The sequence below is a fragment of the Physeter macrocephalus genome, chromosome 17 (genome assembly GCF_002837175.3).
Source record: "Physeter macrocephalus isolate SW-GA chromosome 17, ASM283717v5, whole genome shotgun sequence".
NCBI classification, from domain to species: domain Eukaryota; kingdom Metazoa; phylum Chordata; class Mammalia; order Artiodactyla; family Physeteridae; genus Physeter; species Physeter macrocephalus.
The window spans coordinates 47,159,840-47,187,684 of NC_041230.1; the positions used below are offsets into that span (position 1 = coordinate 47,159,840).

Sequence of the window (27,845 nt, forward strand, 5' to 3'; positions counted from 1 at the left end):
GTGACGTTATCAACGTGTGATGCCTTTATACTCTCGGATGGAAAATGCCTAGATAAATACCGCAAGGGACATTTTTAAGCATGTAAAAAATCAATTTTCATAAGGTTACATCTTTTACCTGTTTATATAAAACATGCTGTATTAAAAGAGAGATTAAATTTTCCTCCGTGGAGTAAAATGCAAACACAAAATTATTTTTTCATTTTTCAGAACATGCCACTGGATTATCATTTATTTATGAGGGTTTTTTTAATCTAGAGTATATGGAAATCTTTTCTTGAAGCGCAATATAATATTGAATTGGGAATGTTGTCTGACAGTTTCCCTCGTACCGTTGCAATAGAGTGATTCTCCCATATGAATTTTTAAAAGAAACTTCAATATACTCTCCATTTGAAAGGGAAGAAGTAATCGCCATAATCTTGGGAAATCTTTTAAATGGCCTTCTTTCCAGTTCTTCTACATTTCACCAACTTCTCTGCAACAAATAATGATGCTTCCATGATTTTCCAGAACTCACAAGATGTCCAGTTTTCTTTCTTTGGTCCAAAATGTATACCCAACAATTGAAGTTCTCCTCCCAAAAGACGCTGCTGTCAGTTCAGAATAGAGCTATGGTGCGATTTTTGTTGATGCCTTGTGCGTATTTTTCTTGCTTGGAGGCGTTGGGCTTGAACGGTACTAGTATTCTTCATTCTCCACGAGGCAGGTGTCTTTCTATTTTGGTCTCTTTAAATGAGTGCGGTGAAGGTGCGTAACTATGAGATCAGGGACCACAAATGCTGGTTTGAGCATCTTAATCTTTTCTCAAGAATGCTTCTGAGGTCTGCCCCTCTACCGCCCTATCCGCGCTGCTCTCTGCTCACTTTTATATCACTTGACACTTGTCTTTTCCACCCCATCTCTACTCTGCGCTATTGCTGTGTAACTAACCACCCAAAATGGAGTGGCTAGTCCATCTACAGTGGCCCTGCCTCACCAGTTTCGCTCTGGAGCTCGGGCTGCAAGTGGTGAGTTAGGACACATTCTTCCCGTGGTGGGGACCGTAGCTCCTGATGCCTTGGAAGGGCTAGCCTCGGGGTTAGCATAGCCCATCACTTTCATTCACATTTCACTGGCCAAAGCCAGTTACGTGACCAAGCCCAACTTCGGGTGGTGAATTTTACACCTTCCAAAGAGGTGGGAGGATGAAAAGTGAATATTTGCTGAATAGACTTTCTGTCTAGTCTTTTGCATTTATTTGATATATAAAAATATATTTTTATATAATATATAAATTTTGGATTTATTTGATATGTGTGTATATATATATATCCAACAACAAAAACAAAATGTATACATATATATTTTTCTGGGTTTCAGTGTATTAATATTTTAAATATAAAGTATTCTTTTGTGAAATTAAAGTGTTTTAATAGCTTGTTCACATCAGCCTTCTTTAGAATAGAGCCTCCAGCACCTGTCCCCTAAGTTCCCGCCCTGCCACTGTGAGTATAGGTGCCCCGACACCAGCTCATCTGGAGGCTTTCCTTTCATCCAGCCCCGAATTCACCAAGAAGGAAGTTCAGACAGCACTGGGTATGACTCCTTGGTTTGGAGCCAGACCAGCTAGAGTTTAACTCCACACTCTTCTACTTCCCAGCTTTGTGACATTGGATAATTTACTTAACCTTTCTGGGTTTTAGTTACTAAACCATTTAAATGGGTAAGGTTGTACCCCACATTCATCCTTGGCACCCCCATCAACACATTTTGGACAAGTCCCAGTTCATAGCTTTGGAGTGCCGTGTGCTGGCCCTCTCTTTGCGTTACCCTGGCTGTCTCGGAGAAGCTGCCACATTGTGAAGAATCTGTGTCTAGGGAACGTCAATGGTATGACTTTCAGTTTAGCACATGCACAGGAGACCTTGTTTGGGCTTGTGTCATTGGTAATTCAGTTTCAGGATTTTACTTTGGTGGAATGTATTCAAATATGTTTTTGCTATCTATCACTTGTACCCTTCTGGCCACAGTTCTTTCCCAACAACCAAGACTTGCTAATTAATATTTTCGCAAGAACATTTACCCCGTGGATCCACATTTCAAAGGAAAAAAATATATACAGCTTTTGTTCTTGTAGACGCTTTATTATATGGTTGGGCATACATCACTGACCACCTGCTTCAGAAAGTACTTAGTTGCTGTCTGACCCTACCACAGGACAATTAAAGCTGTTGTTGATGGTTTTTTACCTTTTTGACAATTAAAAATAGTCTCATACCATTGGATTAGTCTCTTACCATTCAGTGATTTGGTGTATGTACGTATATACCAAATCCAAATATAAAGTTGGATAGATGGATGGATGGTGGGTGGGTAGGTAGGTAGGTAGGTAGGTAGATAGATATGTAGTTGTTATGAACTGTATGAAAGAAATTCATTTCCAGCTATGGGTCCTTTGGAAAAAAATCAATATGATACATCAACAGTATAAGTAAATGAAAATGAATGCAACCTCATGGCTTTCTGAAAACCTGGTTTTCTGTGTGGCTTCCAGAATTGCATCTCTGACACCTGGAATGTGTATTATCTCCTGCAGAATGCTTGTTTGGAAACAGGTTTAATGGTGAGGGTACATCCCCACAAATGGGTATCATTTGTAATGCTGTTACAGCTTTGTTGATTGTTACATTACTTATGACACGTCTTGCTTTTCAGAAACCTACACTGCAAAAGAAGTCATAACATTAAGAAGGTCACATCATACCTCTTCTGCATTTTTTTGGGGGGTGGGGCTTTTCATAGTTTTGGTTTCTTTCTCTCTTTTTTCATATTGTCAGGTACTTCATCACATTTGCTCTCCCACCTCAGTCCTGGTTTTCTTTCTGTTCCTATTTTTTGGAGCTGTTAAAAACCCATTTAACAGTTCGGCAGTAATTATGAAGCTCCTGTGGTATGGATGTTACTGTAATAAACACTAGGGGTAAAGGGGCGGGTTTTGCTTTGTTCTGAAGGAACTCACAGCTCAGTCAAGGAGATAGATCACACTCCGCTGCAATTTATTTAAGTATCTAAGTGTGCTTAAGGTATGGAGAGCATAGAGTAAGAAGTGGGAGGGAGCAACACGGCAGGCTCCCAGGAGGAGGTGGTATCTCAGCTACGTTGAATGGTGAACCAAGTTCACCAGGCAGACAAAGGAAGGAAGGGCTACTCATGCAGAAGGATCAGAGGGAGGGAAGTGTATGGGATTCTCGGAGCCATGCAGGTATATGCTCTTCTAAAAATTTTTTATTTTATATTGGAGTATAGTGGATTAACAATGTTGTGTTAGTTTCAGGTGTACAGCAGAGTTATTCAGTTATACATATACACACATCTATTCTTTTTCAAATTCTTTTCCCATTTAGGTTATTACAGAGTATAGAGCAGAGTTCCCTGTGCTATACATATAGCTATACATATATACATATATATATAGTAGATCCTTTTTGGTTATCCATTTTAAATATAGCAGTGTGTACATGTCAATGTCAAACTCCCAATCTATCTCCCTACCCCCCGACCCTTCCTCCCTGGTAACCATAAGTTTGTTCTCTAAGTCTGTGAGTCTGTTTGTTTTGTAAATAAGTTTGTATCATTTTTTTTTTTTTTTAGATTCTGGATATAAGTGATATGATATTTAGCTTTCTCTGTCTGACTTACTTCACTTAGTGTGATTATCTCCAGGTCCATCCATGTTGCTGCAAATGGCATTATTCTTTTTAATGGCTGAGTAATATTCCATTGTATGTATGTACCATATCTTCTTTATGTATTCATCTGTCAATCGACATTTAGGTTGCTTCCATGTCTTGGCTATTGTAAACAGTGCTGCAATAAACCCTAGAGTGCATGCATCCTTTCAAACCATGTTTTTCTCCAGATATATATCCAGGAGTGGGATTGCTGGGTCTCATGGTAGTTCTATTTTTAGTTTTTTGTTTGTTTGTTTGTTTGTTTGTTTTTTGCGGTTCGTGGGCCTCTCACCGCTGTGGCCTCTCCCGCCGCGGAGCACAGGTCCCGGATGCGCAGGCCCAGCGGCCATGGCCCACGGGCCCAGCTGCTCCGCGGCATGTGGGATCTTCCCGGACCGGGGCACGAACCCGTGTCCCCTGCATCGGCAGGCGGACTCCCAACCACTGCGCCACCAGGGAAGCCCTATTTTTAGTTTTTTAAGGAACCTCCATCCTGTTCTCCATAGTGGCTGCATCAATTTACATTCCCACCAACAGTGCAGGAGGGTTTCCTTTTCTCCACACCCTCTCCAGCATTTATTGCTTGTAGACTTTTTGAGGATGGCCATTCTGACTGGTGTGAGGTGATACCTCATTGTAGTTTTGATTTGCCTTTCTCTGATGATTTGTGATATTGGGCATCTTTTCATGTGACTCTTGGCCATTGTATGTCTTTTTTGGAGAAATGCAGGTATCTGCTCTTAATCGAATATGCACCATGGGGTAGGAAGCAGCGGAAGGTGAGGCTGGTGAGGAAGAAGGGTCTCAAGAGAAGAGCAGTGACGTGCGGTGGGACCGTGGCGGTGGGACTGCGGTTAGTAGGGGAAGCCAAGCAGGCAGTCCCTCAGCTGCGGGCTGTGGGATTTCAGAGTTGATGGGGTCTGGGAGAGCCTCTCCCTCTACTCCAGTACAGGTGGAGAAATGGGCTGAGAAATATTTGAGTTCCACCTCTTCAGAAAACAAACACCATCGACCTTGCAAGATAGTTGTGAGAAATGAAGTAGGTAGCAATATCTTTAAACCCCTTACAATGATATCTGGACTATAATAGTGCTTGAAAAATGGCAGTTTCTCCTCTCCTTGAACTAAGACTGCCTTGAAGCCTCGCTGAGACCCAAGGAAAGCATTGCCATTTCACTACAAACTATAGACTTCACTTCTACATGCTAAAACTCCAGGGATTGTGAAGGAGTTTTCTAAATAATGCACAGCGTTTAAGGCACAATAGCCTCCAAGAACTCTGGGCTTACTCGTGTGTGTGTGTGTGTGTGTGTGTGTGTGTGTGTCTGTGTGTGTGTGTATACGTGCGTGCCACCTGGCTTTCTCCATCAGATTGCAGACTCTTTAAAAGCAAGGGTCATATGTGCTAAATTTCCGCCCCCCCCCAACGGAGGATTTCAGTTAATCCTCACCAATTACAGATGACTGTCTCTGTGTTCCCAAATAAATAACATCTCCTTGGAACCAGGTTTTGGCCCATCAGAAACGAGAGAGATCATGACAGATGTCCAGCGATGTTAGCCATTCATCCCATCATGGACGGATTGCCAAATAGAGGGACCAAACAAATGGCACAGAAATGATTTCTTTCTTTTTTAAAAATATTTATTTATTTATTTATGGCTGCGTTGGGTCTTCTTTGCTGCACGCGGGCTCTCTCTAGTTGCAGCGAGCGGGGGCTACTCTTCGTTGCGGTGCGCAGGCTTCTCATTGCAGTGTGGCTTCTCTTGTTGCGGAGCACGGGCTCTAGGCGCGTGGGCTTCAGTAGTTGTGGCACGTGGGCTCAGTAGCTGCGGCTCGCGGACTCTAGAGCGCAGGCTCAGTAGTTGTGGCGCACGGGCTTAGTTGCTCTGTGGCATGTGGGACCTTCCCGGACCAGGGCTCGAACCCGTGACCCCGGCATTGGCAGGCGGATTCTGAACCACTGCACCACCAGGGAAGTCCCAGAAATGATTTCTTTAGCATGAGTATACTTTTCTACATCATTAGCTTTGGAATCCACAAGCCCTGGGATTAGTAGATTATAGAAGCAACTTGTGGCACTACCTGAGTTGCAGAGTCAATGAAGAATTTAAAGTTAAAATTCAGCTCCACAGTGGGAGAAAATGCGGAGGAAGAGCAATCTTCTGTGAAGAGTTTTTCTAATTATTATTCATTTTATAATGCCATTTATTAGGGTCTTCATCAGAATGAATTCTTGCTCTTAACCCCACCCCAAACATGCCTTGTAATTTCCTTTGATAATATCTGCCAACCCAGGTAGTAATTCCTCGTCACAACTGTAGTTCAGTAGGATATCTGTGAACTTACCCTATGAGTTTAATCATATGAAAATCAGCCATTGCCCATGTTAGGGTTGGTTTTGTGTTTGTTTTGTTTTGGTTTAAAAGCTTTCTTGGTCATTTTCTGTTTTTAATCGGATTTATATATCTTTAATGCACAGGATATGGCACGTATAACAAGTATTTTAAAAAATATTTACAGTTGTGATCTTAAAAAGAAAAAAGTTACATATGGTCATTTGAACTAATTGCTAAAATGACACTACATTAATTAGATAATTAAAGGTCTTGAACATGTAGCCATTGTATTCATTGGGCTGGAAGCCAACGTTTTCTATAGCTGAGAAAAATGGGTTAGCATAATTCAAAATTCAATTTCTGTAACCTTTTTCATATGAATAGATAATACAGAATGAGTCTTAAATCTGGATTGGAAAAACTAACAGGAACTGGTTTTATTTTAATTGAGTTTTAAAGAACTTCTAGGCCGTTTCATTGTCTTTATAGCTTAACCCTTTGCAGTTCTGACCACCCGCCTGCCAGTCTTGTCCATTGCACGATCGTGGGTAATGATCTTTCCAGATTTATTGTGAACCCCTAAGAATATGTTCTTTACCAATAAACGCCTGTAAACATGAAGCCAAATTCTCTTTCCCCTCTGCCCCCCTCCCTCACTGAGAATAAACGTTCTCCATGGTTTGAAGTAGTTTATAACAGTACGTTTTCTAGGTGCCGTAACTTATCAAGGTTATTTTTGTCATGAAAATTTTCTCTTGTAACACCAGGTTCCGTACCTTTAGGTGACAGGACTTAATACAAAAGTTTTCCCCATACCAACTAGTAGTGTAAGTTGATTTCATATCCTTTTATCTTATAAAGTTTTGCTTATCAGGTTTGTCATCCTCTATTTGAAATTAAAATGTGTGGTCTGCACATGACCTTAGAGCAACTGACCCCCAAATCTAATCACTCCCAGCGTCTGGGAAAATCGACAAATATGTCAGGTATAACTCGGAGCATCAAAACATTGTTTTAAGTATTTCATTTGTAGGCAGGACAAGGATCATTTTCAGGCTAGTCCTCTGAGAAGGGACGCTGGGTGCATGAACGGCTTTGGTTTTCTGCTCTCTGATCGGCACTCACCAGCAATGGGTTTGTATGAGCAGACAATGTACAGTTATATGTTCTGCATGAGTGAATTATTGATTGGATTTACGGCCAGAAGAATGTTCCTAAGTGGTCAGTACACGGCCACAGTATGTCAGGTGAAGGTAAAAATAAAGTAAGATCTATACTCTTGATAGCAGTTTCTGTTGGGCTATGTTATGCTTGTAGTCCGAGGTTACTGTTGGATGTAGATGAAAATGTTAATTGTATTAACATCGATGAACATGTAGCATCGAAGCATATTCGTTATAAATAGGGCATACCAGTGTTTGCTCGTATTTGAGGTTTATTTTGTCAAAAGTCATATGCTTCCTACGAGCTGACCTTGATTGACCTGCCAACATTGTCTTCTGTTGTTAAGGACAGTTTAGATATTCAGAGCTATTTAGCTTTAGGGAAAACTATATATGCAGTCCTTGTATTTCTTATTATTTGTTGACCACTGACCATATTCACAAAAATATCATTGTTCCATTGGTTGTTGACTAGTCCACCCTCAGCCCAGTGCGTTTTTCTCTGCCGCATCATATCTGATAGATGACTAATGACCCCTGCTTAGTAGTAAACTTGTTGTTATGCAGAGTTACAGTTCTTCGGAAGGTCTTCATCAAGTTGAGCCAGACTTTGGTTCCCAGGTCCTCTCATCTGTGGATCCTTATCCTGCCCCTGACTGCAGAATGTCCTGACGGCCTGGCCTTTGGTAGGTTAATTATGAGAGGGTGTTCCAGTGACGTTGAAGAGGAACCTTCTGTGTGCAGGAGGTCTGCTAGTTCTGAGGACATGGCGATGATGAAAAGAAAGACCTTGCCACTGAGATGTCCCAGTCTTAAGCAGAGATTCAGTGCCTTCCATTCAGTACACATTTAACCTACCCAGATTTAACTTGAGGCAAGACAAACAGGAATTCCCATAGTGCTGGTGGCTTTCTCCCTTCTGCACACTGAGCAGAGAGCTCGAAGAAGAAGGGAATCTTTTGTTTTTGGAATCTGTGTCCTTGTGCGTCTCTTAGTTGGAGCATCTTGAATGTGAGGTCCTCATGTGAATTGCGTAGTAACCTGGTCTGTAGTAACTACTGGTTTAACCGGTAGTTTGATTGAACTACCGGTTAAGGCAGCTTCTTTGACCGGTAGTTCAACCAGAGGAGTGGATCCGAGCCAGCCCTGGAACAAACACTGGCTCTCTTGGTTAGATGGAGCCAGCGCCAAAGGATATTTTAGCATTTCAAGAGTAATTCTGACGATATTCAGATTTGCTTTTATGTACCGACTCTAGAACCTAGCCTCATCAGTGTAAGATGAGATCCCACTCCAGAATCTTCAGAGAAATTTAGAGTCACAGCGAATCCAATAAGAGGAGTTAAAAATTTTTTTTTTTGGTTTGGTTTGGTTTTTCTGAAGCAGAATCCGGGTCAGAATGGAACAGGATCGTAGGTTTCGCGGGAAGATGTACTTGGCAGCGCTTCCTTGAAAGGAGTCCTGGGAATATCAGGGTGGCATGCTCACCTTCCCAAGCTGCAGTTGACTCAGTGACAGCATCATGATAATGCAGGTGCCTTTGGTGTCAGAGCGTGAGGCAGGGGGCGGTCTGGCTTGGCGGCAGATGCCCCGATCTGGTGTTGGTAACCCAGAGGTTTTTGAGTTAAGTGCTTTTGACTTGCAGAATCAAGAGTCAAGGGCAAAGCTGCCTTTTAAATGCTCTTTCTGAAGAGACCGCTGCAGATGTAATTGAGCCTCTCAGGTGAGCAGCTTTATTAGAGCAAAGCTGGTTAGTGTTGCATACCTTTTGGGGGAAGTGTTTTAGGCATCTTCAGTAGCTGCCGTGTGACATTGCTGAAGGTCCCCAGCCTCCTCGTTCTCCGGTTCAGGAAGAAAAACACCGTTGCAGCAATGTTGCCCGAGCATCGCCGTGCACTGTGGCCCAAAGCAACCCATCCCCTCCCTTCATAACCACAACTTGTCATTATAAAGTTATTTACATGTGTATGGCATGTCCTGTGAAGCAAGCTGTCAGGTCCCTGAGGCCCCAGACCATGTCTGTCTTGTTCCTTTCTGCTTCCCCAGCATTAATACAAGGCCCGGCATAATCATCCTCATGTACCTTTATCATCCTCCTCGCCTTAGCTAATGGTTATGGCTACATATGGTGTGTCAGGCCCTGTCAGGAGGGCTTCAAGTGAATTATTCACAACCCTGGTGTCAAGAGTCAATAGCAAGTTGGCCGAGAAGAAAGAACATGGACTTTGGGGTCCAAACTCTTTGCATCCGTGATCCCAAGATGCTGATTTCCAGCCTCGGGCTTTGGCCACCGGGTCACTTAACATGTCCTCATCCGTAAAACCGGAAGAGTGTGCCACTTCCTGAGTTTGCAGTGAGGATTAAACATGAGGATTGCTCTGAGCCCAGCGCACAACGGGAGCCCCAGGCAGGTGAGCGGATGGGCTATTTTTATAGACGTTATAAAGTCTGGGAGTCAGGCTGAGGGCTGAGTGAGAGAAGCCAGGCGCTCAGAACGGTGCAGAGTATGATTCCATTAATGTAAAGGTCTACAGCAGCCAAGACACCTCCAGGTGAGGGAGGGGCGCTGATCTCGAAGGGGCAGGAGGTGCCCTCTGCCGTGCTGGAAGTGACCCCTGTGTCGATCTGATGATATGATTACGTGCACGTGTACGCATGTAAAAGCCCATCAAGCTGTACACTTCGTAGCTGCGCCCTTCACTGCATGGGAGCAATACCTCAGCGGAAATCATTTGAGAGAATTTGCCGGTCTCGGAGAGGGTTTTCCTCCAGCCTCGGTCAAAGCACAAAACTGGTTTCCCCAACGAGTGAGGAGGTGCCCAAGGGTGGGGCAGTGAAGCTGGAGGAAGGCAGAGGTGACCGCTGGGCTGCTTCCTGATTCTGCTGAGGCCCGTTCGGGGCAGTTTAGGGCTCCATCCCTTAACATCTGAACCTCAAAAGAAGTTCTTCAGCCGTGGCCGTGTGAACTAAATACAGCGTCAGATTTATAATGCTGTGGTTCTGACCGCCCTTGAGCTATTTCTGACCACAGGGACAGCGTAAGTGGGGTGGCCCACGTAATATGTCCTCTGCAAGCTCAGGCCAAATGTTGATCTGTTCGGGGCCAAGAGGAGCCGGGCCGTGGCGGCTGCTCCCCGGGCTTACGACCCTGAGCTGAATGGACACCATCGCCACAGCCTGGCAATGCCTTCGCCCTCTGTCTCCTTCGGGGCCCGCCTCTTAGTTGTGGGGTTTACTCATGCAGCCCTCGACCAGCTCCCCAAGGCTGGATCCACAGATGGGCCCCCGGCTGGTCTTCCACTGGCCAGAGGCGGGGGTCGGGGGCTTGGTGTGAGTCAGGCAGGCCCTGGGCTCCCACATGGCTCCCTGTTTTCCACGTTCCTCTCTTCTCTTCTTTGCCACGCATGGTCGTCTCACCACGATTGCTTGACTTAAGTAGCTCCCTCTTCAAAGTCACTTCACGTAACAGTCTCTTTTTCTCTGCCTGGCTCAGCCTTGCCTTCCTCCTGGAGGCCTGGCTCCTCTCCCTTCCCCTGTATCCCCAGATGGGCAGATTTCCAGTTAGGATAGAGCTCGGCCTGATTGCACGGGCTCTGCGTTATGCTTCCGCTTCTGGAATCTCCTGTTGTCCTGTGCTCCCATCCCAGCTACAGGTCTTCCTTCCTCCCGGGAGCTTTGGTCCAGGCTCACCTGTGAAATAAATGTTCCAGGTAACCTGAGGCAAGATAAGGCTCTCTGAGCTCCAGTTGCCTTATTTGTGAAATGGAGAGGTGAGACTAGATTTCTTGCTTCTCATTCAATGTTTTCTAGTCGAATATTATTGTGGAATAATAAGAAATACATATATGTGTATGTGTGTGTGTGTGTGTGTGTGTGTATATATACACACACACACACACACACACATATATATATGTGTATGTCTCTCTCTGCCCCTGGCTCCTGCTAACATTTGCATATATGTGTATGTGTGTGTGTGTGTGTGTGTGTGTGTATATACACACACACACACACACACACATATATATATGTGTATGTCTCTGCCCCTGGCTCCTGCTAACATTTGGTATTTGGTCCTGGTTCCTGACACAGGACTCCCGAGACCCTTGTCATTTCCTTAGTGATAAGAGTGGCTGACAGGGAGCTCCTGAATCCCTTGGACTTTTCTGGGTGGTAGAAGCGTTTTTTGTCCTCATGAGGCAACTAATGGTGGGCCCTTGGATGGGGTCTGGTCACCAGAAGGACCAAGCCGTGAGTAGAAGCTTGGAAATTTTAGCCCCACCTTCCATTTTCTGGAGAGATGGAAGGGGCTGGAAATTGAGTTAGTAATCCATCTTGCCTACATGATGAAGCCTCCGCAAAAATCCCTACATTGCAGGGTTCGGAGAAATCCCTCCATTAAAGGTCGGTGAGGACATTCATGAGCTGGGAGGGTGACACCCCGAACTCCTCGGGAACAGAGGCTCCTGTGTTCAGAGCCCTTGTAGACCTGACCCTGTGCATCTCTTCATCTGGCCGTTCATCTGTGCCCTTCACGATAGCCTTTGTAATCAATTGGCAATAGCAAGGAAACTGGTTTCCTTGGTTGTGTGAGCCACGGTAGCAAATTGTGGAACCTGAGAAGGAGGTGGTGGAAACCTCCCGTTTTGTAAGCAAGTCAGACGGAAGTTTTGGGTGACCTTGGGACCAGCTGTTTGAGATTGGCATCTGAAGTGGAGGCAGCCTTGTGGGACTGAGGTCTGCTCTAATTCTGGTTATCAGTGTCAGAAGGGAACTGAATTGTAGGACACCCAGCTGGTCTCAGAGGTTCGCTTGCTGGGGGACAAACCCCACCCATCTGGTGTCAGAAGAATTGTGAGTGTGAGAGAGAGTAAAGGGAAAACAGTGAATTTTTTCCATACCGTTACTTACCATTTTTAGTACCTATCATGTGCCAGTTGTAAGATCAGATGCTATTTTGTTCATTATCTAATTTAATTCCCCAGCCGCCTTGCAGCATATTTGTTGCAACATATTTCCATTTGAGAAATGAGACAGTGGTGACCCGAAAGATGAAGTCACTGGCTCAAGGTGACCAGGTCAGGACTCTTAACATGAGGAATAACTAACTTTTACTGAGTGCCTATTGCATTGCTTGGGATTACGGTAAACTTTTCATATGGATAATCTCATTTTAACTTTACCATAACCTTACGATGCGATGCCATTGTCGTCTTTTTGATGTAGGGAAATTTTGACTTGGGGCCGTTAAGTAACGTGCCGAAGACCATCTATCTTTAACTGGTAGAACCTTACTTTCAGAGTAAACGTCCGTTCGCGTCTAAAATTCAGGCCATTTCTACTGTATACGACATTGCAACCCTTCATACCCTTGATGGGAAATCCCTCCTCCTTTTTTTTTTTTTAAACCTGAAAGATATTATCCCAAGATTCCACAGAGTCTGAATTTGAAAATCCCTCCTAAATCATGAGGTAATCTCGCTATTTGATCATGGCATAGTAGAGTGAGTGAGTATTCATTTTTACATGTATATAACATTTCAGAGAAACCCACGAAATGGAGCCTGACTCTGATGAGAATTTTTTAAAAATCCAGCAAGTCTCTCCTGGAGTTTTACCATCATCCCATTCATAATTGATTCCAAACTTGCACGAATCTTGCAAGATAAGTGTCTTATTGATTATCCTGAAAACAGGCGATCACTTCGCACCCCGAGACTAGCTCACTGCCCTCCCCTGATTACTGTCACCAGAGCTGTTGATCAGAAGAGCTGTCATTTTCTTTGGCGGTGAACCCACCGGGTGTTTGGAGTCATCCGTGTGGGGAATAGAGGGAGCGAAGTGGCCCAGACAGCGGGGCGCTCAATCTTGGCCATTGCCTTGTCCTTGAGAAACTGGAGCCAAGCTTTCATCGGTCAGCTGGTGCAGTCTGGAACCGTTTCATGATCCTCGCGACAGGACTTCTTCCTGGGAAATGTGCACAGTGTCCCAGTGAACGCCAATTCATTGCCGTCAGGAAACATTAAGTCTCTTAAGTGCATGTTTTTCTGCATGTTTACTGGTGGTTACGTAAATCAAGTGGGCCTTCCTCTTGGAAATGGTGAGTGTCTTCAAGGGACTTAACCTCTTCTTTTGTAGTTGCGGCAATTAGATAAAATCCTCCTATGACCCTGCAATTAAAGTCAGCCTTATGTCTGTTCCCTGTGTGGCTCTGACTGCGCTTCCCTGTGGCCCTGGCTGCTTTGCTGCTGGCCGGCCTTGCGCGGCTGCAGGGAGGGTCAGTGTTGGTGAGGTACAGGGCAGAGTTTTCCCTGGGGGGCTCTTTTGCTCCAGCTGAAGCCCTTGGAATACTCTCCAGATGACGATAGCCCCAAATGCGAATGGGTTGTAGCATTTGGCAAACAGGAGGAGACCTGACTCATGGTTTTTGGGTGCAAATAATGAAGATTCAGGCCATCGCCTTAAATTAGCAGCCTGATTTCCTGAGACTGCCACTGGTGAACCGCTTAGTTGCTATCCTGGGGGGACGGGGATGGGGCTACTGTGTACTCAGATGAGCCTGGCTGTCAGGAAGCTCTGGCTCAGCAGCAAAATCCACCCTTTCTTGGACTCTGAAGTGGCTTCATAACTTGCTTGAAGCAGGTCATGAACAGGAGTGAAGCTCATATTACTAGAATCTTGAAACTTAACAAAAGCCACTTGCGTGATGGGTTTAGTTCATTTTTTCTGAGGACACGGAGGCTCAGAGAAGGTGAGGTCATTCCGTCCCCTGAACACTTGTCTCGCGTTCATTCCTGCTAAGGTGTCCTAGGTACCTCTTCATACCTTTAACAGCTTACCTAACATCAGTTGATTGAACACCTACTATGTACCAGACACTGAGCAGGGTGCTGGGAATAGAGACATCCAGAATGGTCCCTGTGGAGATACGCAGGTGTCCTTGTAGTGGTGGTAGTGGTGGTCATGGTGGAAGAGGAGGAGGAGGAGGGGGAGAGCCTTAGCCTTCCAGGAAGAAATGACCATTCTCTACTTTGTCTCCCATCAGTATTATTTAGTAGCCACGCTGCGATGTCTCTTTCTGCGAATGTGGCCGCCATATTGATACATTAATTTCATCTGACCCAACTACCTGTATCAGGGTTCTCCAGAGAAGCAGAACCAATAGGGTTATAGATGGATGGATGGATACACACACTCATACATACATAGGCAGACAAACAGAGGAGACTTACTGTAGGAATTGGCTCACACAGTTATGGAGGCCAAGACGTCCCACAGTCTGCCATCTACAAGTGGGAGAACCATGGAAAGTCTGTGGTATAATTCGGTCTGAGTCCAAAGGTCTTTGTCTTTTTGTTGAATGTGGGCCCTCGGTGGATTGGACTCTTCAGTGACTCCCCTACCGTGCCTCTCGCTAGTGCCCCTGGACACCGCAAAGAACCTACAGTAGAGAGGCTGTTGCTTAAGTGTGAGTTTATGGTAATGGCATAAAGATAACCAATAAATGGATGATAAGGTACCCTGATTTCCTGTAAAAATACAGACTTACGAAGGCAAGATGGAGCTTAGAGCGTGTGATTCTTCACTTTCTTTTGGCTTCCCGTAGTTTAACTGTGTCGTAACCTGTCTGTTGGCTTTTTTTCCCCTTTCTTTTTTTCTGTAGATTAAGAAACCAGGGGATTAACCGTGATGCTGCTTCTTAGCTAGAAGGTGAGAAAAGATGGAAAACTCTAGGGGAAGAGGGTCTTTGTTGGCAGTTGTTATTTGTTGGAATTTTCCCTAGGGATCTCTGGGAAAAGACAGCTGTTCTTGACACCTCCTACCCTACCTGAGATCTATAATTATCAGCAAATTCTGTGCTTGCTCCCATGTGTCAGGTACCGTGATGGGTCCTAGGATTACATAAATAAATGAAATACAGTTCCTGTCTTAAAGGAGAGAAACACATACAGCAAAAAGCTAGCAGGAACTCAGTGGAGGATTACTGAAGGAATCCAGTGTGTTGAATACTCTTACAGGAGGTTCATCATGGTAGTTTATTGGTGGGGAAGGCAGATCCAAGATGGCGGTCATGGTCAAGGAGAGTGGAGGAAACGCCCTTTAATTCTGTCGCTTTTGCCGCACATTGGAGAATGAAAAGGATTGTTTCAGCGAGGAAGAAAGAGTAGGTTGGACGAGGAGAATTGAACGCACATGGGATGTTTCTTGAGCGGAAGCCTTTTGATAAACTGCCTCTCTGGGTGTTGAGGAAACATAACCAAGTTCTCCGGCAGTTCACATGTTAAGGCAGGGCGAAATGTCTTATTATTCAGTAAAACAGTTTTGAAACCCAGGGCTTCTGAAGGGAGTAGGTATTGGGAGGGTGTCTCTTATACCGTGCTTACAGAAAGGAGTTTTAAGGTCAGATAGAGGGGATCAGTGCCAGTCCTGGTTGATTTCATTTGCAGGGCCCAGTTTCCACTAGATTATGGTGTTATCCTCAAATGGGAAGCATGCCTGGGAAGGTTGCAGGGGAGCAGTTAAGAACTCAGATTGTGGAGTTAGACCATACTAGTTGCCTCATGTAACACTTAACATCCCTAAGCCCAGATCTCTCCTGCGTAAAAGGGGGATAATATGGCCCCTACCTGTACCAGTTGAGGTGCCCGGGGTTGCATATGACAGGAAACTCAACTTGCAGTGGCTTCAGTAGTATGGAAGTGTGTTATCCCACCTAATCTGGAGTCCAGAGGTAGGTGGTCCCGGAGGTGACACGTCCTGATCTGGCTCCACTTCCCTGAGGTGTCCATCAGTCTCTTCCTCAGTTAGAGTCTCTCTCACATTTTCGGGATGGCTACAGCAATTCCCATCACCGGAACCAGTGGGCGTAATGCTGGAAGGAAAGACACCTTCTCTTCTCTTTTGTGTCTCTCAGGAACAAGGAGACCTTTCCCCAAAGCCCCTCAACAGACTTATGCTCACATCTCCTTGGCCAGAATTGTATCAAATGCCTGTGTATAACCAGTCTCTAGGGAAGCATCTGGACCCAGCATGATTGGGAGCTTAGGCCCCTGAAGATTCATAGCCCAGTTTTAGTCCATGTGGTGGAGGGGGTGATAAGTGACCAAAATGGGGCTCGGCCATCAAGGGAGAAATGGAGAATGAATATTGGATAGATGGCCAAGTTATCCACTATATGACCTCTTAGGGTTATGAGAGTTACTCGAGGTAAGATCTGTAAGACGCTTACCGCAGTACCCGGCCCCGAGGCACAACTCACCGAAACTCAGCTGTAACGATGCTAATGATCGACGGCAGTGATGGGAGAGTGCGAGTCACAGAAATTTCCTGTCCGTTTTTGCAAAGAAGTTGTGATGGTCGCCTTCTGTCGCAAACAGACCCTTCCTCGCTCCCTCCGATCTCTGCATTCACCTTTCTCTGACCTTTCTATCGCCCGAGTCCCAGTTTTATCACAGATATCAGCAGACAGGGATGTGTTAGAAAGACCACAAGTTTAGCATCAATTAGCTTTGAATTTAGAGCTTCGCCCTTTATCATCTCTGTCAGATGAGTTTCTCAAGTTCTCTGAGCCTCAGTTTACCAGGCTGTAAAATGGGGATACCCACATCAGTTTTTTCTTCCAGGAACCAATGCAAACACCTAATTCAGTAACTGCCTCCTGAACATAGAGGCTGAGCTCCTTCCTTTGACGGGGTGGTTGGGGGGGTGTTATTTACCTTCTCCAGTGCTAGCTGGCAGCAAAACAGACAGGAGTAAATAAGCAAACGGCCAGTCAGCGCAGCCTCTGTGAACTGCTCCCACTGCCTCTAGTTTTCTAGAAAACACCCACTGACCGCTCGTTGTACAAATTTGCTCAAGTGACTCTAACCGTGGGTGTTTGTAACAATGCACCTATTGACTTCTTATTTCAATAGATATCCAGATTTATTATCCCTCAAGGTAAGCATCGATTTTACCTTTGTCTCGGTCAATATTTACCTCTGAGGTCAATACATGTGGATAGGCACCTCAGCTGCAGTCAATATCCATTTCGTATTACAATATATGATGTACCTATGAGAAAATAAAGAAGACCATGGTATTAAAAAAAAAAAAGTCTGGTAGTCCAGAAGCTTCTTGCGCAATAGAAGTCTTGTCTTTGTTCCATTTCGTTTTGTTTTTACTGTGTCATTGTTCAGAGGTCAGATTCTAATTTACCCAAATAGAAAATAGGTATATTCTGCCCAGAGCCGGTACTTGGGGAAGGGTAGCAGGATCTCAGATAAACATCCAAGCACTTAATGATATTGAGCTAAATACAGTTGCTTGAGCGTTCCTGAGTTACACGAGAGCTATGGGAATGTCGCTGTGCACGCGGATCGTTGAGACAGGGCGTTTGTTTCTCACACCCCTGGAGTGTCTGGTGGCTGAAGCAGGAGGACGAAGAGAGAGAAGAAGAAGCCAGGGTAGCTCTGCTCTTACTGGCAGCTCAGGTTGGGAAACTGGGCCCGGAGGGTCATGGCGGGCCTGGATTGGCACCCAGGTGGATAAATCAGGCATTGCATTTGGCTGCTGCTAACAAGGCCCCAACAAGGGTGGTGTGTGTGTGTGTGTGTGTGTGTATATACACACACACACACACACACACATATATATATGTGTATGTCTCTCTCTGCCCCTGGCTCCTGCTAACATTTGGTATTTGGTCCTGGTTCCTGACACAGGACTCCCGAGACCCTTGTCATTTCCTTAGTGATAAGAGTGGCTGACAGGGAGCTCCTGAATCCCTTGGACTTTTCTGGGTGGTAGAAGCGTTTTTTGTCCTCATGAGGCAACTAATGGTGGGCCCTTGGATGGGGTCTGGTCACCAGAAGGACCAAGCCGTGAGTAGAAGCTTGGAAATTTTAGCCCCACCTTCCATTTTCTGGAGAGATGGAAGGGGCTGGAAATTGAGTTAGTAATCCATCTTGCCTACATGATGAAGCCTCCGCAAAAATCCCTACATTGCAGGGTTCGGAGAAATCCCTCCATTAAAGGTCGGTGAGGACATTCATGAGCTGGGAGGGTGACACCCCGAACTCCTCGGGAACAGAGGCTCCTGTGTTCAGAGCCCTTGTAGACCTGACCCTGTGCATCTCTTCATCTGGCCGTTCATCTGTGCCCTTCACGATAGCCTTTGTAATCAATTGGCAATAGCAAGGAAACTGGTTTCCTTGGTTGTGTGAGCCACGGTAGCAAATTGTGGAACCTGAGAAGGAGGTGGTGGAAACCTCCCGTTTTGTAAGCAAGTCAGACGGAAGTTTTGGGTGACCTTGGGACCAGCTGTTTGAGATTGGCATCTGAAGTGGAGGCAGCCTTGTGGGACTGAGGTCTGCTCTAATTCTGGTTATCAGTGTCAGAAGGGAACTGAATTGTAGGACACCCAGCTGGTCTCAGAGGTTCGCTTGCTGGGGGACAAACCCCACCCATCTGGTGTCAGAAGAATTGTGAGTGTGAGAGAGAGTAAAGGGAAAACAGTGAATTTTTTCCATACCGTTACTTACCATTTTTAGTACCTATCATGTGCCAGTTGTAAGATCAGATGCTATTTTGTTCATTATCTAATTTAATTCCCCAGCCGCCTTGCAGCATATTTGTTGCAACATATTTCCATTTGAGAAATGAGACAGTGGTGACCCGAAAGATGAAGTCACTGGCTCAAGGTGACCAGGTCAGGACTCTTAACATGAGGAATAACTAACTTTTACTGAGTGCCTATTGCATTGCTTGGGATTACGGTAAACTTTTCATATGGATAATCTCATTTTAACTTTACCATAACCTTACGATGCGATGCCATTGTCGTCTTTTTGATGTAGGGAAATTTTGACTTGGGGCCGTTAAGTAACGTGCCGAAGACCATCTATCTTTAACTGGTAGAACCTTACTTTCAGAGTAAACGTCCGTTCGCGTCTAAAATTCAGGCCATTTCTACTGTATACGACATTGCAACCCTTTATACCCTTGATGGGAAATCCCTCCTCCTTTTTTTTTTTTTTTAAACCTGAAAGATATTATCCCAAGATTCCACAGAGTCTGAATTTGAAAATCCCTCCTAAATCATGAGGTAATCTCGCTATTTGATCATGGCATAGTAGAGTGAGTGAGTATTCATTTTTACATGTATATAACATTTCAGAGAAACCCACGAAATGGAGCCTGACTCTGATGAGAATTTTTTAAAAATCCAGCAAGTCTCTCCTGGAGTTTTACCATCATCCCATTCATAATTGATTCCAAACTTGCACGAATCTTGCAAGATAAGTGTCTTATTGATTATCCTGAAAACAGGCGATCACTTCGCACCCCGAGACTAGCTCACTGCCCTCCCCTGATTACTGTCACCAGAGCTGTTGATCAGAAGAGCTGTCATTTTCTTTGGCGGTGAACCCACCGGGTGTTTGGAGTCATCCGTGTGGGGAATAGAGGGAGCGAAGTGGCCCAGACAGCGGGGCGCTCAATCTTGGCCATTGCCTTGTCCTTGAGAAACTGGAGCCAAGCTTTCATCGGTCAGCTGGTGCAGTCTGGAACCGTTTCATGATCCTCGCGACAGGACTTCTTCCTGGGAAATGTGCACAGTGTCCCAGCGAACGCCAATTCATTGCTGTCAGGAAACATTAAGTCTCTTAAGTGCATGTTTTTCTGCATGTTTACTGGTGGTTACGTAAATCAAGTGGGCCTCCCTCTTGGAAATGGTGAGTGTCTTCAAGGGACTTAACCTCTTCTTTTGTAGTTGTGGCAATTAGATAAAATCCTCCTATGACCCTGCAATTAAAGTCAGCCTTATGTCTGTTCCCTGTGTGGCTCTGACTGCGCTTCCCTGTGGCCCTGGCTGCTTTGCTGCTGGCCGGCCTTGCGCGGCTGCAGGGAGGGTCAGTGTTGGTGAGGTACAGGGCAGAGTTTTCCCTGGGGGGCTCTTTTGCTCCAGCTGAAGCCCTTGGAATACTCTCCAGATGACGATAGCCCCAAATGCGAATGGGTTGTAGCATTTGGCAAACAGGAGGAGACCTGACTCATGGTTTTTGGGTGCAAATAATGAAGATTCAGGCCATCGCCTTAAATTAGCAGCCTGATTTCCTGAGACTGCCACTGGTGAACCGCTTAGTTGCTATCCTGGGGGGACGGGGATGGGGCTACTGTGTACTCAGATGAGCCTGGCTGTCAGGAAGCTCTGGCTCAGCAGCAAAATCCACCCTTTCTTGGACTCTGAAGTGGCTTCATAACTTGCTTGAAGCAGGTCATGAACAGGAGTGAAGCTCATATTACTAGAATCTTGAAACTTAACAAAAGCCACTTGCGTGATGGGTTTAGTTCATTTTTTCTGAGGACACGGAGGCTCAGAGAAGGTGAGGTCATTCCGTCCCCTGAACACTTGTCTCGCGTTCATTCCTGCTAAGGTGTCCTAGGTACCTCTTCATACCTTTAACAGCTTACCTAACATCAGTTGATTGAACACCTACTATGTACCAGACACTGAGCAGGGTGCTGGGAATAGAGACATCCAGAATGGTCCCTGTGGAGATACGCAGGTGTCCTTGTAGTGGTGGTCATGGTGGAAGAGGAGGAGGAGGAGGGGGAGAGCCTTAGCCTTCCAGGAAGAAATGACCATTCTCTACTTTGTCTCCCATCAGTATTATTTAGTAGCCACGCTGCGATGTCTCTTTCTGCGAATGTGGCCTCCATATTGATACATTAATTTCATCTGACCCAACTACCTGTATCAGGGTTCTCCAGAGAAGCAGAACCAATAGGGTTATAGATGGATGGATGGATACACACACTCATACATACATAGGCAGACAAACAGAGGAGACTTACTGTAGGAATTGGCTCACACAGTTATGGAGGCCAAGACGTCCCACAGTCTGCCATCTACAAGTGGGAGAACCATGGAAAGTCTGTGGTATAATTCGGTCTGAGTCCAAAGGTCTTTGTCTTTTTGTTGAATGTGGGCCCTCGGTGGATTGGACTCTTCAGTGACTCCCCTACCGTGCCTCTCGCTAGTGCCCCTGGACACCGCAAAGAACCTACAGTAGAGAGGCTGTTGCTTAAGTGTGAGTTTATGGTAATGGCATAAAGATAACCAATAAATGGATGATAAGGTACCCTGATTTCCTGTAAAAATACAGACTTACGAAGGCAAGATGGAGCTTAGAGCGTGTGATTCTTCACTTTCTTTTGGCTTCCCGTAGTTTAACTGTGTCGTAACCTGTCTGTTGGCTTTTTTTCCCCTTTCTTTTTTTCTGTAGATTAAGAAACCAGGGGATTAACCGTGATGCTGCTTCTTAGCTAGAAGGTGAGAAAAGATGGAAAACTCTAGGGGAAGAGGGTCTTTGTTGGCAGTTGTTATTTGTTGGAATTTTCCCTAGGGATCTCTGGGAAAAGACAGCTGTTCATGACACCTCCTACCCTACCTGAGATCTATAATTATCAGCAAATTCTGTGCTTGCTCCCATGTGTCAGGTACCGTGATGGGTCCTAGGATTACATAAATAAATGAAATACAGTTCCTGTCTTAAAGGAGAGAAACACATACAGCAAAAAGCTAGCAGGAACTCAGTGGAGGATTACTGAAGGAATCCAGTGTGTTGAATACTCTTACAGGAGGTTCATCATGGTAGTTTATTGGTGGGGAAGGCAGATCCAAGATGGCGGTCATGGTCAAGGAGAGTGGAGGAAACGCCCTTTAATTCTGTCGCTTTTGCCGCACATTGGAGAATGAAAAGGATTGTTTCAGCGAGGAAGAAAGAGTAGGTTGGACGAGGAGAATTGAACGCACATGGGATGTTTCTTGAGCGGAAGCCTTTTGATAAACTGCCTCTCTGGGTGTTGAGGAAACATAACCAAGTTCTCCGGCAGTTCACATGTTAAGGCAGGGCGAAATGTCTTATTATTCAGTAAAACAGTTTTGAAACCCAGGGCTTCTGAAGGGAGTAGGTATTGGGAGGGTGTCTCTTATACCGTGCTTACAGAAAGGAGTTTTAAGGTCAGATAGAGGGGATCAGTGCCAGTCCTGGTTGATTTCATTTGCAGGGCCCAGTTTCCACTAGATTATGGTGTTATCCTCAAATGGGAAGCATGCCTGGGAAGGTTGCAGGGGAGCAGTTAAGAACTCAGATTGTGGAGTTAGACCATACTAGTTGCCTCATGTAACACTTAACATCCCTAAGCCCAGATCTCTCCTGCGTAAAAGGGGGATAATATGGCCCCTACCTGTACCAGTTGAGGTGCCCGGGGTTGCATATGACAGGAAACTCAACTTGCAGTGGCTTCAGTAGTATGGAAGTGTGTTATCCCACCTAATCTGGAGTCCAGAGGTAGGTGGTCCCAGAGGTGACACGTCCTGATCTGGCTCCACTTCCCTGAGGTGTCCATCAGTCTCTTCCTCAGTTAGAGTCTCTCTCACATTTTCGGGATGGCTACAGCAATTCCCATCACCGGAACCAGTGGGCGTAATGCTGGAAGGAAAGACACCTTCTCTTCTCTTTTGTGTCTCTCAGGAACAAGGAGACCTTTCCCCAAAGCCCCTCAACAGACTTATGCTCACATCTCCTTGGCCAGAATTGTATCAAATGCCTGTGTATAACCAGTCTCTAGGGAAGCATCTGGACCCAGCATGATTGGGAGCTTAGGCCCCTGAAGATTCATAGCCCAGTTTTAGTCCATGTGGTGGAGGGGGTGATAAGTGACCAAAATGGGGCTCGGCCATCAAGGGAGAAATGGAGAATGAATATTGGATAGATGGCCAAGTTATCCACTATATGACCTCTTAGGGTTATGAGAGTTACTCGAGGTAAGATCTGTAAGACGCTTACCGCAGTACCCGGCCCCGAGGCACAACTCACCGAAACTCAGCTGTAACGATGCTAATGATCGACGGCAGTGATGGGAGAGTGCGAGTCACAGAAATTTCCTGTCCGTTTTTGCAAAGAAGTTGTGATGGTCGCCTTCTGTCGCAAACAGACCCTTCCTCGCTCCCTCCGATCTCTGCATTCACCTTTCTCTGACCTTTCTATCGCCCGAGTCCCAGTTTTATCACAGATATCAGCAGACAGGGATGTGTTAGAAAGACCACAAGTTTAGCATCAATTAGCTTTGAATTTAGAGCTTCGCCCTTTATCATCTCTGTCAGATGAGTTTCTCAAGTTCTCTGAGCCTCAGTTTACCAGGCTGTAAAATGGGGATACCCACATCAGTTTTTTCTTCCAGGAACCAATGCAAACACCTAATTCAGTAACTGCCTCCTGAACATAGAGGCTGAGCTCCTTCCTTTGACGGGGTGGTTGGGGGGGTGTTATTTACCTTCTCCAGTGCTAGCTGGCAGCAAAACAGACAGGAGTAAATAAGCAAACGGCCAGTCAGCGCAGCCTCTGTGAACTGCTCCCACTGCCTCTAGTTTTCTAGAAAACACCCACTGACCGCTCGTTGTACAAATTTGCTCAAGTGACTCTAACCGTGGGTGTTTGTAACAATGCACCTATTGACTTCTTATTTCAATAGATATCCAGATTTATTATCCCTCAAGGTAAGCATCGATTTTACCTTTGTCTCGGTCAATATTTACCTCTGAGGTCAATACATGTGGATAGGCACCTCAGCTGCAGTCAATATCCATTTCGTATTACAATATATGATGTACCTATGAGAAAATAAAGAAGACCATGGTATTAAAAAAAAAAAAAGTCTGGTAGTCCAGAAGCTTCTTGTGCAATAGAAGTCTTGTCTTTGTTCCATTTCGTTTTGTTTTTACTGTGTCATTGTTCAGAGGTCAGATTCTAATTTACCCAAATAGAAAATAGGTATATTCTGCCCAGAGCCGGTACTTGGGGAAGGGTAGCAGGATCTCAGATAAACATCCAAGCACTTAATGATATTGAGCTAAATACAGTTGCTTGAGCGTTCCTGAGTTACACGAGAGCTATGGGAATGTCGCTGTGCACGCGGATCGTTGAGACAGGGCGTTTGTTTCTCACACCCCTGGAGTGTCTGGTGGCTGAAGCAGGAGGACGAAGAGAGAGAAGAAGAAGCCAGGGTAGCTCTGCTCTTACTGGCAGCTCAGGTTGGGAAACTGGGCCCGGAGGGTCATGGCGGGCCTGGATTGGCACCCAGGTGGATAAATCAGGCATTGCATTTGGCTGCTGCTAACAAGGCCCCAACAAGGGTGGTAAAATTCCTTCACGTCAAAGAGGAGCGGAAACGAGCCGCCTGCAGGTGGCCTGGCCCCCCCCACAGAGCCGTCAGCCACCCCGCCTGCCCCTCTCTGCTCGGCAGCACTGCTTCCATCTTCAAGATAACCCCCCGTCCAGAACGACCGGACAGCAGGAAGGAGAAACGTGGAATAGAATCCACCCTCCTCCCTTTCAAGGAGCCTTTTAGAAAGTCCCCCCCAAGACCTGTGCTTCCTTCCCAATAGCCACAATTTAGCGGCTGAATGGCAGGGTGGGCTGGGAAATGCAGCCTTCCGTCCTGACTCCAAGCTGCCTCGGTAAATAAATATGGAAATAAATAAATAGGGAAGTTCTGTAGTCAAGGCAGAAGGGAAAAAGAATAGTTTGGACACACTGGTGGTTTCTGCTATGGACTGAATGTTTGTGTCCCCTAAAATTCATATGCTGAAACCGATTCCCCAAATGGGATGGTATTAGGAGGCGAGGCCTTTGGAAGGTGCTTAGGTCATGAGGGCCAAGCCTGATGAATGGCGTTAGTGCCCAGAGAGAAGAGACCCAGAGAGCTCTCCAGCCCTTTCCATCACGTGCGGACACACGGAGGAGACAGCCATCTCTGAACCAGGAAGCAGGCCCTCACTTGATGCCGGATCTGCCAGTGCCTTGATCTTGGACATCCCACCCCCGAGAAGTATGAGAAACCGCCGTCCCTTGTTTATAAGCCACCTGGCCTATGGTGTTCTGTTACGGCAGCCCCAGTGGCCTAAGACACCCGGCAACACTTTCGCATCCTACCGTTCACTGCCTCTCAGCCTGCCTTTCTCCCGTGCACTGTGTCCCGATTCTTTTGAAGATCACAGGGCTTTATCCTGATTTTTTTACTGTTGTAATTGAAGAGGTCCAGCATCTTTCCCCATCCCCCTTGTACTGCTCACAGCACCCTATCCTGCTTGGGGTGCACCTGTCTCACTCTTCATGGTGAACATAGGGCTGTTGGTCTCCAAATGACCCCCACGACCCCCCAGCCATGGGGATGGGCACCTGGCCCAGGTCTGACCAACCCCAGCGCCCGTCTCCTGGCCGAAGTGCTGCCGTGAGGACTGAGCACGCAGAAAACCAGGACGCTCTGAGTCCTTCCAGGGACTTCTGTGCTCTAGCTGGTGAGGAAGGCTTCTGCGTGCCTGCACCCTGCACAGCTAAGCCAGCGGCCCTGCTGCTTGGTAGCGTCTCCCCACGTAGCACGGAGGAAGGCAGTCTGTTGAAAAAAGAGAGGTGGGCCGGTGTAGGAAGACAGGTACGCCCACAGAGAAAGAGAATCAGAGACAAGGAGAGATGAGACCAAGACAGGGCTGGCGAGAGGGAAAGCCGATGGCATCCTGTGCGTGTGGATCCATTGGTGCGTACGTTTCCACGCTGCAAGCAAACAAAAATGGTCTTTGGGTTTCTTCCTTTAGCAACTGGAGGGGGAGGCAGGTGACCTTAGTTTAGCATCTGAGTCCCCCCCGTCACCGTCTCCAGCTTGTGTCATCAGGAACACCTGTGTATCAGTTTCTACTTCTCCCAGATTGGGAAGATCCATTTGAGGATGAGAGGCGATAATGCTTATGAAGTCCCTCTGCAAGAGCATTATAAAGCCACTTCTTAGCTGCTCTTTCCCCTGCCTTATTAACGCCTATCCTTTAACCTGTCCTCAGCTTCATCTCCTGGAATCCTCGGGGCCTTTTTAACCCCACACACGACGCGAAGCCCTAGTCATCTGTGTGTACATCGATTCACATCACCCCATGCAGCAATGCAAAGTCAGTCCCCGAGATTTCCCTAGACTCTTATTTTCAGCCACACTCTGTAGCAGCAGATCCTCAGATCAGCTCATACTTTTGTATCTGCTGGAACAAGCTCCGACCTCTCTCCATGTTACCTGACTCTTTGACAGAGCGGGCGGAGGATGGACCCCAAAGCCGCCTGCCTTGTTGCCTTTTGGCTTGTTTATGTCAGCTGGAACACAGCTCGCCCTGCCCACCCGCCCTAGTGCCAAACCCGTATGCAGCGTCTCAGTGCTCAGCTGGCCATGACTCATCATTTCCGGTCATATCAACCACGGCATTCCCACCCCGCTTCCAGAAGGGGCTGGTATTTCTGGTGCAGTTCTGTTTTCTGTATTTAAAGGGACCCTGGGCAGCCCAGGGGGCGTCTAGGGACTAATAAGTTGCCGTGGGCCATGCCTGACTCCTTTATCCCATTTTACAACTCAAAGACTACCCCTGACTTGACCCTTGCTTCACTTTTTATTTATTTGGCATTCAGAGAATTCTCCAGCCTCAGTCCCTTGGGATGTAAATTAAAGCAGTTTCCTAGTTTCTCTGTTTCAAATCCCTCATTGTTTATTAAAATACCGACTGATGCATATTGCAAGTAAGGAATTATAATTAAGGGAGCAAGAAGGGCCGGTCTCTCAGGCATGCAGTGGTACCCTTTCACCATGACCCCATTCTTACCTTTGAAGGCCCCTGGAAAAGGGAGCTGGCCCAAGGATCCAGCGTTGTTTAGGGGCGTAATCTCTGTCCCGGAGGCCCTGGGGGTGTCCAGCTGGAGGCGGCCGCACAGATGGGACTGCTGCAGCGGTGGCAGTTGCAGGAAAAGACATTGCAAACCTTGCATAAGCAGCCACTGAGGGTGGGTGGACACGTGCCTCGCTGCCAACAGCTGCTGCGGAAATCGACGCGGAGTCAGATACCGTGCTCCCTCCCGGTGGAAGGTCCGGCAGCAGCAGGACGAGAGAGGCTACAGGGACATCAGCACCTGGAAATGCATCATCTCTTCCCCTCCCTTGAAGCTGGAACCGAAGCCCGTTCCTCCTGGCTCACCTCTGAGAGTCTTCTCGTGGCCCCAGGCTGGCAGCTGCGCGACTCCTGTCCCCCTCCAGCACGTGACATGTAATTCTGGTTGGGACCACGCATCGATCGAGCCCGCGCCACATCTTTGCAACCAACATGTCCATTCGTGACTTGGAGTGGCTATATTTAGGGCCACATCTCTCAAGAGTGGGGTCCCCAGGCTCTCCCGCCTGGCCACACTGACCTCTCCGAGGTAAACGGTGTGCTCACCAGAGAGCCAGCAGGACCCCCTGCCTCTTGGTCAGCCAGTGAGGATGCTCTGGCTGGTGAACCGTGCTCAGAACAGCTTTGGGGTGGTGTGTCAGGTACTGCAGTCAGAAATCTGAATTCAGTAGGATGGAAAAGACCCTCAGGGTTCAGAGGGGTGAAATTTACCCTCAAAGTGAGAAGAATACTAAATGGTATGGGTAGCTTTTCATTCTTCTTTCTGCTCATTTTTTATAGTAGTCAGATTTTCTGTAGTCGTACTGGTATGTATACGTACTAGACGCCATAGACTTTATTTTTTTACGTGAATGTGGAATGCAAAACAAAGGATGATGTCCGCAGTCCC

At 46.3% G+C, this 27,845-nt stretch overlaps 1 protein-coding gene and 2 long non-coding RNA genes across 13 annotated transcripts in view; 1 reads left to right on the plus strand and 2 right to left on the minus strand.

The window, feature by feature from the left end:
* Window positions 1-27,845, plus strand: part of WWOX (WW domain containing oxidoreductase) — an 818,391-nt gene that overhangs the window by 432,448 nt on the left and 358,098 nt on the right.
* Window positions 1,358-17,768, minus strand: LOC114484020 (uncharacterized). Of its 9 annotated transcripts, XR_003676465.2 has the most exons (4): window positions 17,194-17,768; window positions 16,475-16,542; window positions 14,765-16,087; window positions 11,257-14,656 (listed from the first exon to the last, which is right to left on the minus strand). It is a non-coding gene; the product is annotated as an uncharacterized lncRNA (long non-coding RNA). The 9 variants fall into 9 exon arrangements; XR_003676461.2 differs by adding an exon at window positions 1,358-10,905 and having other exon boundaries at window positions 13,015-14,656; window positions 14,765-17,768; XR_003676467.2 differs by lacking the exon at window positions 16,475-16,542.
* LOC114484021 (uncharacterized) lies at window positions 19,312-27,060 on the minus strand. 3 transcript variants are annotated; one of them, XR_003676477.2, is made up of 8 exons: window positions 26,894-27,060; window positions 25,194-25,811; window positions 23,798-23,872; window positions 21,648-23,245; window positions 21,369-21,476; window positions 21,052-21,260; window positions 20,668-20,961; window positions 19,312-19,837 (listed from the first exon to the last, which is right to left on the minus strand). It is a non-coding gene; the product is annotated as an uncharacterized lncRNA (long non-coding RNA). The 3 variants fall into 3 exon arrangements; XR_003676471.2 differs by having other exon boundaries at window positions 19,312-20,897; window positions 26,894-27,054; XR_008615493.1 differs by lacking the exon at window positions 20,668-20,961 and having other exon boundaries at window positions 26,894-27,053.